Source organism: Sapajus apella, unplaced genomic scaffold (genome assembly GCF_009761245.1).
Source record: "Sapajus apella isolate SASKATOON/1434 unplaced genomic scaffold, GSC_monkey_1.0 scaffold96, whole genome shotgun sequence".
NCBI classification, from domain to species: domain Eukaryota; kingdom Metazoa; phylum Chordata; class Mammalia; order Primates; family Cebidae; genus Sapajus; species Sapajus apella.
Window position 1 is genome coordinate 6637135 of NW_022437036.1, and position 12216 is coordinate 6649350.

Consider the following 12216-nt stretch of genomic DNA (forward strand, 5'->3'; position numbering starts at 1 on the left):
CTCATTGCAGCCTCGACCTCTCGGGCTCCAAGCCATCCTCCTGCCTCAGCCTCCCGAATAACTGGTACTACCGGTGCCCACCACCATGCAGGGATAATTTTATATTTTGTGTAGAGCGTGGTCTCCAACTCCTGGGCTTAGGCAATCCTCCTGCCTTGGCCTCCCGAATTGCTGGGATTACAGGCTGAGCCACCGCACCCAGCCTCCAATACACATTTATGAATGACCCCAAACACTTAGGAATTGCCCATCACATGCCACGCCCAGGTTCTAGGCCCCAGGGACACAGCAAATAGGAGACAAACATCCCTCTGGAGCTTACATTTTAGGAGGGGTTGAGAGACCATCATGAATGAAAACGTTTAGTATCAGCTTTCTAGGGAAGATATCCTAGGCAAGTGCTGAGGAGAGCACAAGGGGGGGGGCAGGAGGGCGGATGTCCCCAGGGAAGGCCTCTGGGAGCTATAAGAGAGACAGCCATTTGCACAGGGGAACAGTGGAGAGAACAAAGAATGCAAAGGCTCAGAAGTGAGCAGTACAGCTCCTGCCTTTAACGAGGACTTTCTGAGTACTGGGTGGTTAATTCCTCACAAATCACTAATAGTGATCAAGGCCAGTTGCCTTGGAATGCCTGTTTTAGGCTAGTCCTGGACTGGGTGTCTTACATACATTAATAATCTGGAAATGGCCTTTGTCATACGTAGGCGCTCTTGCCCAGTTTTAAGAGGGAGAGGACTGAGGCTCAGCATGGCTTCTCTAATGCCACCAAGGGTAATTCATGGCAAGCTGGGTTCCTGATCTCATTTTGTTCCCCCCCGCAAACCCGCATTCAGAAGAAGACCTAGTCTCCCTGCTTTGAGGGCAGAGCAGGTGAACCCTCAGAGAGGTTAAGCCAAGTGCCCAAGACCACACAGCCAAGTGGGGCAAGGTCAAGTCAGGATTAGAACTTCAGGCAGGAAATGACCCCGTTCACCCCAGCTGTCACCTGAGCTGGAATAGGGTGTTGGCAGTTCTAGCCTCACTGGTCGGATTCATGAACCAATAAGGGCAGTTAGTCCAAACCCCTGTTTCCATAGATGGGCAAGCTCAGGACAGAGCAGGGTCAAGGGTGGACCAGCCTCAGGCTCTCTGAGCCTGTGCTGCCTGCAGCCTTGACCAAGGGAGCAAGAGCCATTGATCAGACAACCCTCAGAGCCACAGCCCACCGGCACTGATGTGATCCTGGGTGGTGTGGCCACGAACAGGCTGCCCCAAGGCTGGACAGAGAAGAGATGAGGAGGAGCAGGGCGGGAGCCAGGGGGCCTAGGCTGCCGGCCCCACCCTCACTAGCAGTGTGGCCCTGGGCACCATCCTTAACAAGCCTTCTGTAGACGGTGATAATTATAGCGCTTGTCGCATGGCTGGTGGGAGGATCCTGTGATTCCATGGGCAGAGCACAGGGCCTGGCACCGGTCACCGGATCTGGTCACCCCGAAGTGCTGCCACCGGGACACTGGCTCAGGTTTCCATCCCTGGAAAGGCTAGCCAAGGCTTCCCTAACTCCTCAGTCTGCGGGAAATCCTGTCCCGGGAACCCGGGCAAGGCTGGGAAAGTGTTTGTGAAGGGGAGAAGTGAAGACGTCATTGAAACCACGGAGGAAGACGGAGGCAGCCCTGAGATGTGGACATGGAATTTCCAGACAAATCAGATTTGAAAAGGCATTCCCAGGTCCAAGAAGTCACCGATTTTTAAAACCTTCAGCTCAGCCCCAGTAAAGTGACACGGCCTGGATGTTCAATACTGGTGGAAACAAGTGCCCTTGGATAAAAGTCCCAGGACGGTAGTGGGCACTGTGGGCAGCCACTCCCACCCTCTTCTTCCTCGCCCATTACGGCTAAACAGGTTGGAAAAAGAAATCGTTGTTTTTTCAGCCTCCCTTGCAGCAGAGGGTGGCCATGTCATGTCACCCAGTTGTAGCCAGTGAGACCTAAGTGAAAGCCTGTTGAGGCCTCTGTGAAAGCTTCCACTTTTCTGCTACGAGACAGAGGCAGTTGGTACCTTTGTTCTTTCTGCCCTGAACGTGGGTGGGATGTCTGGAGCTGTGGCAGTCATTTTGTGACCATGAGGCAGGGTCCAAGAGACTCACAGACACTGTTCTTCATACTGCTAAACCCAGAGGACATTTGGCAATGTCTGCAAACATTTTTGATAGTCATGACTTGGAGGAGAGAACACTACTAGCTTCTAGGCAGGGGAGGCCAGGGATGCTGTTAAACGTTCAAATGCACAGGACAGCCCCCACAACAAAGACTAATCTAGCTTAAAATGTCTGCAGTAAGATAGAGGAATCCTGTGCTAACCAGAGCCGACAGACTCCTGGTTAATAAGAAAAATCAGTCCTGAAGTGTTTCAGTTACTGTTCATTGGGTTTTCCCTGGTGACAACCAAAAGCATTTCCAAATGATGGAGATGCCATTTGGTGACTGCCACTGCCGGGCCAGCGTGGCCTGGAAATGGGCCTTCTCCCTCGCTGCCCTCAGTCCCTGTGGCTCAGCGGGTTGGGGGTCAGCCTAGAGTGTGACCTTGGCTCCATGGGTTTGTGAACGTGAGCTGGTGTAGCTCCCTCTAAAGCTTCAGCCCCTTCATCGGCAGGACACAGCAGCACGCCGTCGTCCCTGGGGTTGGGAGGCAGCTGTGAAGGCACACAGGGGTGGTGGCCTGGCTGGGCCTGCAGGGTACGCACCCTCCACCCCCACTGCCCCCTCCACCCCCGTTGCCCCCTCCACCCCCGCTGCTCACTCGAGCCCCGCTGCCTGCCTTGCGTTCCCTGAGGACAGATTCCCAGGCTCACTGCTCTGGATGTGGCAAACAAAAACGGCAACGCATGGTTCCCGTGGATTCAAAGGAGCCAGGCTGCGGGGGGGAGTATGCAGGCCACCTGCACCAAGCTCAGCCCAAAGCTGAGTCTCCGAAGGGCCTAGAAATAAACACCAACACAACGAACAGAAAGAGGAAGCCCAGGAGCTCCGGCCTGAAGACTCCAACCAGAGCCCCGCCTGGACGCGCCGTCCTGTTTCAGATCGCAGCGGCTGCCTGGCCTCACGTCTCTGCTCATCCTTCTCGGGGTAAACTCGCTCTCCCTCCGCTGCAGGGCAGCTAGAGCCACGGCTGGGAGCAGAGAGCAGGCCCAGGCCAGATAGTTCTGCGTTTGTGGCCTGCACACATCACACATTTGCAAGGGAGGCAGGAGAGGACCTCTCTGACCTCTCTCAGTTTTCTCAGCTATATAATGGGCATAATCATAGTAATCTCTTCCCAGGGCTTTTGTGGATGAACTAAGATAACACACAGAAGGTGCTGGGCTCGTCCTCACACTGAGCAGGAACTCTTGTGTTTCAAGCTCCTGCGATTTCCATTTTCTTACCCAGAACACACAGTGGCCAGTCCTCCCTCCCGCTCCCCAGTGAAGACTAAGGGACCCAAGTCGCCTCTGCCCAGCCTGGCTCCCAGCCCCGTCCCATGAAACCATGTTCCCCCACCGGGGCCCTTTGTGGGCCATGGAGCCCTTGGCAGTCAGCTGATACCTAAGGTGATAGTTTTAAACACTTAAAAATAAAATGCTTACCAGCCAGGTGCAGCAGCTCACACCTGTAATCCCAGTGCTTTGGGAGGTGGAGGTGGGAGCATGGCTTGAGGCCAGGCTGGACAACAAAGGGAGACCTCGACTCTACAAAAAATAAAGAAATGAGCTGGGTGCATGCCTGTGGTTCCAGCTGCTCGGGAGGCTGAGACTGGAAGATCGCTTGAGCCCAGGAGGCTGAGGCTACAGGGAGCTGCTATGATCACATCACTCCGCTTCAGCCTGGACAACAGAGCAAGACCCTGTCTTTATTAAAAAAAATAGTAATAGCAAATAAAATAAAATGTTTAGATTAGCAAAGGAAAACAATCACATTCAAATATAGGCTGGGTGTGGTGGCGTGCACCTGAAGTCCCAGCTACTCAGGAGGCTGAGGCCAGAGGATCAGTTGAGGCCAGGAGTTCTGGATCAGCCTGGACAACATAGAGAGACCCCCATCTCTAACTAAAACAAACAAAACGGCTATGAAAATATTTAAAAAATAAATGTGTGATGCAGCAATGTAGACAAGCAATGTCTTCCTCATCCATGCGTTCCACAGGGTTGAGCAGTGGCGCTGATGAGACGGCAGTTTTGAAGGATTGATGAGCAAATCCGCAATTTCAAGACGTCAGCAACAACTGTGTACGTGAGGGTGCGGGACCTCCGTGACTTCTTTACTTTTTTCTTTTGAGACAGAGTCGCGCTGTGTTGCCTAGGCTGGAATACAGTGGCGGGATCTCCGCTCGCTGCAACCTCTACCTCCTGGGTTCAAGTGATTCTCGTGCCTCCCGAGTAGCTGAGATTACAGGCACACGCCACCACGCCTGGCTAATGTTTGTTTTTTTTTAGTAGAGACAGGGCTTCGCCATGTTGGCCAGGCCAGTCTCGAACTACCTCGGCCTCCCCAAGTGCTGGGATTACAGGTGTGAACCACCTCCTTCAGCCCGTGTGACTTCTTGTGGCTTCAGAGCGGCAGGAGCTGCTGAGAGTGCCGGAGGCTGGCTGCAGCCTGTGCTCACAGGGGCCTCACTTCAGTCGAGCTGTGCTTGATGAAGAGAAAGATCTTCGTTCTGCATCAGGCTCACAAACCCTGAATTCTAGCCCTAGGCACTACAGGGTCTGTGGACCCCAGGTCAGCACACCTATGTATTGGTTTCCTGAGTTTCCTATGACAAATTTCTACACGTTTAGCAGCTTCAAACACTACACAAATTTCTCCTCTTCTAGTTCCAGAGGTCAGAGTGTGAAATGGGTCTCACTGGGCTGAAATCAAGGTGTTGGCAGGGCTGAGTCTCTTCTGGTGGTTCTACAGGAGAATCCCTGTAGATTTCCTGGCCTTTTCCAGCGTAGACACCACCCACATTCCTTGGCTGGTGGCCTCATCCTCTGTCTCCAAAGCCAGCAGTGACGGTGACGGGTGGAGTCCTCCTCGGTCTGCCCTGCTCTTCCACCTTCAACAACCCTGTGATTCCACGGGGCCCACCAGAGAATGCCTGGACCGTCGTCCCACCTCGAGGTCCCCAACCTCAACCACACCTGCATAGCCTTTGATCACGGAAGGTCGCATACCCCTGGGTGGCCATCCCTGGGGGGATTCTTCAGCTCGCTTCATTCTTCTTTCTCCGCTTGTCTCTTTCCTGCACTTTTGGGGTGGTTTTCACTCCCTGGGCTTGACAGTGTGTCAGAGTCACAAGTGAGCTCAAATTATTTTCTATTTCTCAACTTATCAAAAGAGCTCTTTTTATAACAGAATTAAAATGGCTGAGATCGGGACCTCTGGTCGCTCGTACAATCCAAGCTGAAGGCAAAGCCTGCCTCTCTCCAGCTCCCCCAGCCAGGCAGGGCCGTGGAGGTCTGGCTGCACCCACCTCCCCGGCAGAGCCCACCTGCCTTTGCCCATTGCTCTCCTCCGAGCTCCTGTCTCTCCATGGGGGTCCAGTCCCCACCCCTCACCGCTGCCAACCCCTGCCCCCACCAACTACCTGATAACCTTCCTTGGCAAAGACCGTCACCCCATCTCCAAGGCTGAGATGGTCCTTCCCTCCGGGGCACCGCAGCGTCTGTGGTGATCTGTCCGCTTTTTCCCGGGGACTCTATGCCGGCTCTGATTCCAACAGGAGCCGCTTCTGGGGAGGCTTTGTGGCTGTTTCCACCATTTCGTACTTCTCAACCTTGGGGAAAAGAGTGAAACCTCTCAAGAGCTGCTGGCACACCTGTATCTGGGGCTCCGGCAGCCTCCCAGCCCAGCTTGGCAGCCTTGTACACTGGATGCAAGAGCAGGAAAATAGCAGGTCCCAGAGAAAGGCTCCCAGATGAGACCAGGCTGTCCTTCACGGCTCTCCCGGCGCGCACCTGCGCGGAGGGCAGCAGAGAGGCAGCGCTTCATCCAGGAGTGCCGCTCGGTTCAGGGCTCTGAGCAGAGTGTCCGTGACGCCCACACACCTTCCCTGCACTGCCCTTAAGGTTCCCCATATTGGCCGGGCACGGTGGCTCACGCCTGTAATCCCAGCACTTTAGGAGGCTGAGGCAGGTGGATCACCTGAGGTCAGGAGTCCGAGACTAGCCTGGCCAACATAGTGAAACCCCATCTCTACTAAAAATGCAAAATTATCTGAGTGTGGTGGTACGCGCCTGTAATCCCAGTTACTTGGGAGGCTGAGGCAGGAGAATCACTTGAACCCTGGAGGCGGATGTTACAGTGAGCCTAGATCACGCCACTGCACTCTAGCCTGGGCAACAGAGTGAGACTCCATCTCAAAAAAAAAAAAAAAAAGAAGTTTCCCCATACTACTGGGAACAGAGGCCAAAATGCACCAGCAGGCAACGGTACTGGGGGAGGAAAGGCTCAGCCCCTCTCCAGGGGACACTGACAGGCTCAGTCTATGCTGTCACAGGTCCCCAGCAGCATCGGTGGACAGCTCCTGGAGCAGCAGGGTACACACACCTCAGTCTCAGCTGCAAAGACAGAAAGACACTAGCCCGTGTGCACGGCTGAATCCTGGCCTCCACATCCTAATCCCTGGAACCTGTAACATGGCACCTTACCTAGGGACAGGGACTCTGCAGATGTGACTAAGGTAAGGATCTAGAGGTGAGAAGAGTCTCCAGGGTCATCGAGATGAATCCATCAAAATCACAGGAGTCTCCATCTGAGGACAGCTCCAAGAGATTCGACTAAGGAACAGGAATAGGAATTGTGAGCCTGGAAGCAGAAGGCTGGAGTGATGCGGCCACAAGCCAAGGGTTGCTGGCAGCCACCAAAGGCCGAGAAAAGCAAGAAATGAGTCCTCCCTGCCGGGCATGGTGGCTCACACCTATAATCCCAGCACTTTGGAAGGCTGAGGCGGGCGGATCACCAGGTCAAGAGATCGAGACCATCCTGGCCAACATGATGAAACCTTGTCTCTACTAAAAATACAAAAATTAGCTGGGCATGGTGGTGCGTACCTGTAGTCCCAGCTACTTGGGAGGCTGAGGCAGAAGAATCTCTTGAACCTGGGAGGCAGAGGTTGCAGTGAGCCGAGATCCAGCCTGGCGACAGAGAGAGACTCCGTAATACAAAAAAAAAAAAAAAAAAGAAATGGGCCCTCCCTTCAGGCCTCCAGAGGGAAGCAGCCTTGTCACCACCTTGTTAGTCCACCAATGGTCATTTTGGACTTCAGGCTTCTAGTACTCTAAGAGGATTTACTGCTGTGGTTCTGAGCCGCTACGTGTGTGGCCGTTGGTTACTGCAGCCTCAGGAAACTAACACAGCTCACATGGAAAGCTGTGCTCTCATCCCCTAGGCTGCAGTCCAAGTGGTAAATTGGGGGTGCAGCAGAATGTGAAAGTGGGGAAGAGCCTGCTACTCCCTGTCAATAACCAAATGACCGGATTGGTCTCCTGTGCCAGGATCTTTCCTATGAAGAGGGTGGTGACCTTGCTATGCAGCATAGACGGGTATGTCTATGAGGGCAGGGGCTGCATAGGGGCCCACGCAGGTATTGATGCCAGTTTGCATGATGGCATTTGCCCCTGGGCTCAGTGTCCCCTCATCCTTTGGCTTCAAGATGGTGATGAGAGGCTGGGTGCTGGTGGTAATCCAGCACTTTGGGAAGCTGAGGTGGGCGGATCACCTGGGGTCAGGATTTCAAGACCAGCCTGGCCCCCATCTCTACTGAAAATACAAAAATTAGCCGGGTGTGGTGGCAGGTGCCTGTAATCCCAGCTACTCAGGAGGCTGAGGCAGGAGAATTGCTTGAACCTGGGAGGTGGAGGTTGCAGTGAGCCAAGATCACACCACTGAGATCACAAGATCATGCCACTGCACTTCAGCCTGAGTGACACAGGGAGACTCCATCACAAAAAAAAAAACCTGGGCGCGGTGGCTCACACCTGCAATCCCAGCACTTTGGGAGGCCGAGGCAAGCGGAGCACGAGGTCAGGAGATCGAGACCATCCTGGCTAACATGGTGAAAACCCGTCCCTAGTAAAAATACATAAATTAGCTGAGTGTGGTGGTGCCCGCCCTCGATCCAGGTGTTCAGGAGGCTGAGGCAAGAGAAATAGCTTGAACCTGGGAGGCGGAGATTGCAGCAAGCCGAGATTGCGCCACTACACTCCAGCCTGGAGACAGAGCCAGACTCTGTGTCAAAAAAAAAAAAAAAAAAAAAGTTGGTGACGACAGCTCTAGGAAAAGGAAGCACCGTGAAGAACAAGGATTCTCTCGAGCCGAGCTGGGTCGCCGAGAAGTTCGGTAAGACGCTGGACAGCCGCATGCAGCCCCTTGGTTAAGCCGAGAAATGCAGCCCCTGCTGGCAGGAAACGTGGGGCACATACACCACGAGTTTTGGGGATGCTACTCGCTTCCGGCTGTCTGGCACCTTGCGGGTTAGCAGGCTAAGGGATGCCTGCAGCGAATCCCCGAGCTGTGAGCTGCACGTGGCGCTGGGGAAGGCTGGGTTTGTTTCTGCAGTGGCTGCGAGGGTCGTGCAGGCCTGCCCCTGCCAGCGCTGCCGCAGGACGCTCAGCACTGCCTGCCCTGGGAGCCCGCGTGCTGTGGCCGGTGCTGTGGATCTTGCAGACACCAGGTCACGCAGCCCAAATGCAAGTGGCCGCTGTGGTCACCTCGAGCTGCTATGACAAACTACCACAGACCGGGTGGCCGAGCGACAGAGGTTTATTCTCTTATAGTTCTGAAGACACAAGTCTGAGATCCGGGTGTCTGCAGGGTTGGCCCCCTGCGAGGCGTCTCTCCCTGTGTCTTCATGTGGCCCTTCCTCTGTCCTTGTCTGTGTCCAGATTTCCTGGTCTAGGATATCAGACCTACTGGATTAGGGCTCAGCCTAGTGACCTCGTTTTATCGGAATTCCCTGTTTAAAGACCATGTTTCCAAAATACAATCATAATCTAAGGTACTGGGAGTCAGGACTTCCACATAAGAATCTGGGGGGTGACAGCTCAGCCTGTAGCAAATATTAGCACGGATTTGGCTTTTGTAGGCAGCCGTCAGGTGCTAAGCAGAACCGTGCCTGGGCTTTCCCTGGCAGTCAGTGTGCGCTCACAGCAAAGCCCCACTGAAGGGGCCCGCAGGGTGGACTCAAGGTACATGAAGTCCCAAGACATGACTTGAATTTCCAGATGGAAGCCCTGGGCTCCCCAGAACCAGAGGGAGACCTGCCCCCTCGATGAAGACAGCGGCAAGTCCCACGCTTCAAGTAACGCAAGGAGCAGCCTCCATCGTACCTGCTTTAGACGCCAGCCCTGGGGGCAAAAAAGATTTACCAGGGAGCTGAAAAGCTGGCAAATACAGGACACAGGGAGATGCCCAAAGTCGGGGGGTGGTGGCAGGGCTCAATCTGGAAATTCAGTCTCCTCGGCTGAGGAAAGTAGTGACTCCTGGCCAGGACACCGGCGCAGCCCCGCGTCGTCCCCAGCTGACCTCGTGAAAGCTGATGAGTGACCAATGCCTGCAGGTGGGGCTGGAGTAACAGCGGCACGGAATTAAGGGGCGATCAGGCTGCACCTTGATACTGGAATTCATAAGTGGAGGAAGAAACCCACCCTGCTGACGGGTAGAGAAGAAGAGAAATGAAAGACACAGGAGAAGGCCAGGTGCAGTGGCTCACACCTGTAATCACAGCTACCCGGGAGGCTGAGATGGGAGAATCGCTTAAACCCGGGAGGTAGAGCGTGCAGTGAATGGAGATCACGCCACTGAACTGCAGCCTGGGCAATAGAGCGACACTCTGTCTCAAAAAAATAAATAAATAAATAAGACAGCAGAGAGCGCCGCGGCCAGAGGGTGTGCTGATGGAATCTGCAGTGTGGATTCGGCCTGCGAGACGCTGGGGACTGTCAGTGCCTTCTTTGAGCTTCGTCTCCTCCCGCATTGCCTCCCCTGCCCCACACTCAGGAGGGAAAAAGAGTAAAAAAATAAGCATGCAGGTCAGTTACCTTTTGGGAGCTGATTTACATTTTAGGCACGTATGCAACAGGTGTTTCTTACCTGCTTTGGAACCAACCCTCACCTTAAAGAATATTTCTCGATAGATTGATGCAGAATTCACAACAGACTCTTAGATTGTGGTGATGGTTTCATGGGTGTGTATTTATGTCCAGATTCTTCAAGTTGTATACATTAAATAAGTAGAGCCTTTTGTACGTCAGCCACACCTCAGTAAAGGGACGTAAAAACTCAGTCGGCTACGAAACCATTTCCACTGCCCATACTTGCCTTACAGTGACCTAACGCCTGTCATAATAAAACCCTCAAAGTGGCAGCCACAGCGTCTCCTGACTTCTCCCATCGGCATGCGATAAACGTGAGCCGTGAAATACGGGAACCGCAGTCAGCAGGAAGAGCTCGCAGAGCTGCGAAACTTGCCAGCCTCTGATGATCAAGCCAGTACCTTGCAAAGAATACATTGCTATGTTGACACTGCCTGTTTCCCGAACACCATGGCCAGGCCCTGCTGTCTGCGGCTTACACAGCTTTTCAAGCATGCACAAAAATGTTGAGGAGAGAGGTAGAAAGAGATAGAGAAAAAGAGAATTGGCTTTAAGATATTTAAAAACAACCAACCCAGGCTGGGTGCTGATATTACAGGCCGAGGCCTGAGCCTAGGAGTTTGAGACCAGCCTGGGCACACATGGCAAAACGCTGTCTCTACCAAAAACACAACAACAACAACAACAAAAATTAGCCTGGTGTGGTGGCATGCACTTATAGTCTCAGCTACTCAGGAGGCTGCGGAGTGAGGATCGCTTGCGCCTGGGAGATGGAGGTTGCAGCGAGCCGAGATTGCACCACTGCACTCCAGCCCGGGTGACAGAGCAACATGCTGTCTGAAGAAAACTCCCAAAACGAACAAGAAAAGTCCCCAAATTAAACAGCTTAATTAAAGGCCGACAAAGGTAAGACTGGAGACCTCATGAACTGTTCAGTGTTCCAACATCCAGCATGTCTGAAAACTTCGTAACTTCGCAGGAAACACTGCACTGTGTGAGACATCCCCTAGTATTCGAGGTGATGATTAAGAAATCGGCATGGAGTATACATTCACTTACTGCCAAATCATTTCAGAAGTAAAATACACATTTTTTTCAAAGAATTTGTCTTTACAACAATGTGTAGTTAAAGCAGGATGTGGGTGTATTTTAACAATTTGCTGTGGAGCAGTGGGTGATGCCTCCACAAGTCAGAGGACCCAGTGCAGTGATGTCCCTGAGAAAGCTTAATACCAAATGAGCCACGAACGTAACTGACAATTTTCCAGTAGCCACATTTTAACAAATATAAGCAGGGGAAAGTTAAGTTCATTATCCAAAACAGCATCATTTGAATGTGTCACTGGTATAAAAATTAACGATATTTACATTAATTATATTATTTATAGTAATTCATTGATTCATTTCAAGAGCATGTGTTTAGTTAATTTGTTGGTTCTAAGCCTTTGAAATCTGCTGTTTCATGCTTTTTGTTTTTTCTGTTTTTTGGGTTTTTTGTGTTTTTTTGAAACAGAGCCTTGCTCTGTCGCCCAAGGCTAGAATGCAGTGGCGCAATCTCGGCTCACTGCAACCTCTGCTTCCCAGGTTCAAGCGATTCTCCTGCATCAGCCTCCCAGGTAGCTGGTATTACAGGCACCCGCCACCATGCCCGGGTTTTTGTTTTTGTTTTTGTATTTTTAGTAGAGACGGGTTTTCACCATCTTGGCCAGGCTGGTCTTGAACTCCTGACCTTATGATCCACCCGCCTGGGCTTCCCAAAGTGCTGGGATTACAGGCATGAGCCACTGTGCCCGGCCTGTTTTATGTTTACATCTCAATTCCAGCGGGCCACAGAGCCTTCAAAGTTACTAACACGAGTCTTAAAGTGACCTGTTTGCCACCACCTGGGATTCGTGTTTCCCAATCTTTCCTTCCCAAATCAGGGCAGGGATGATACTGTGGGGCAAGGGAGTGCTCAGAGGTCTCTATGCCACAGGTGCCAAGGCTTTGGTGTTCCACGAGGAAAAATCATTGAGGACATTAAGTTTGAAACAGAAAAATCAGGGTCTGACCTCTGACAAATTATCTCCTTTAGCATTTTCCAAGGAGGCCTTCAATCTTCCTACAAAGTGTTTCTCTCTCTCTCT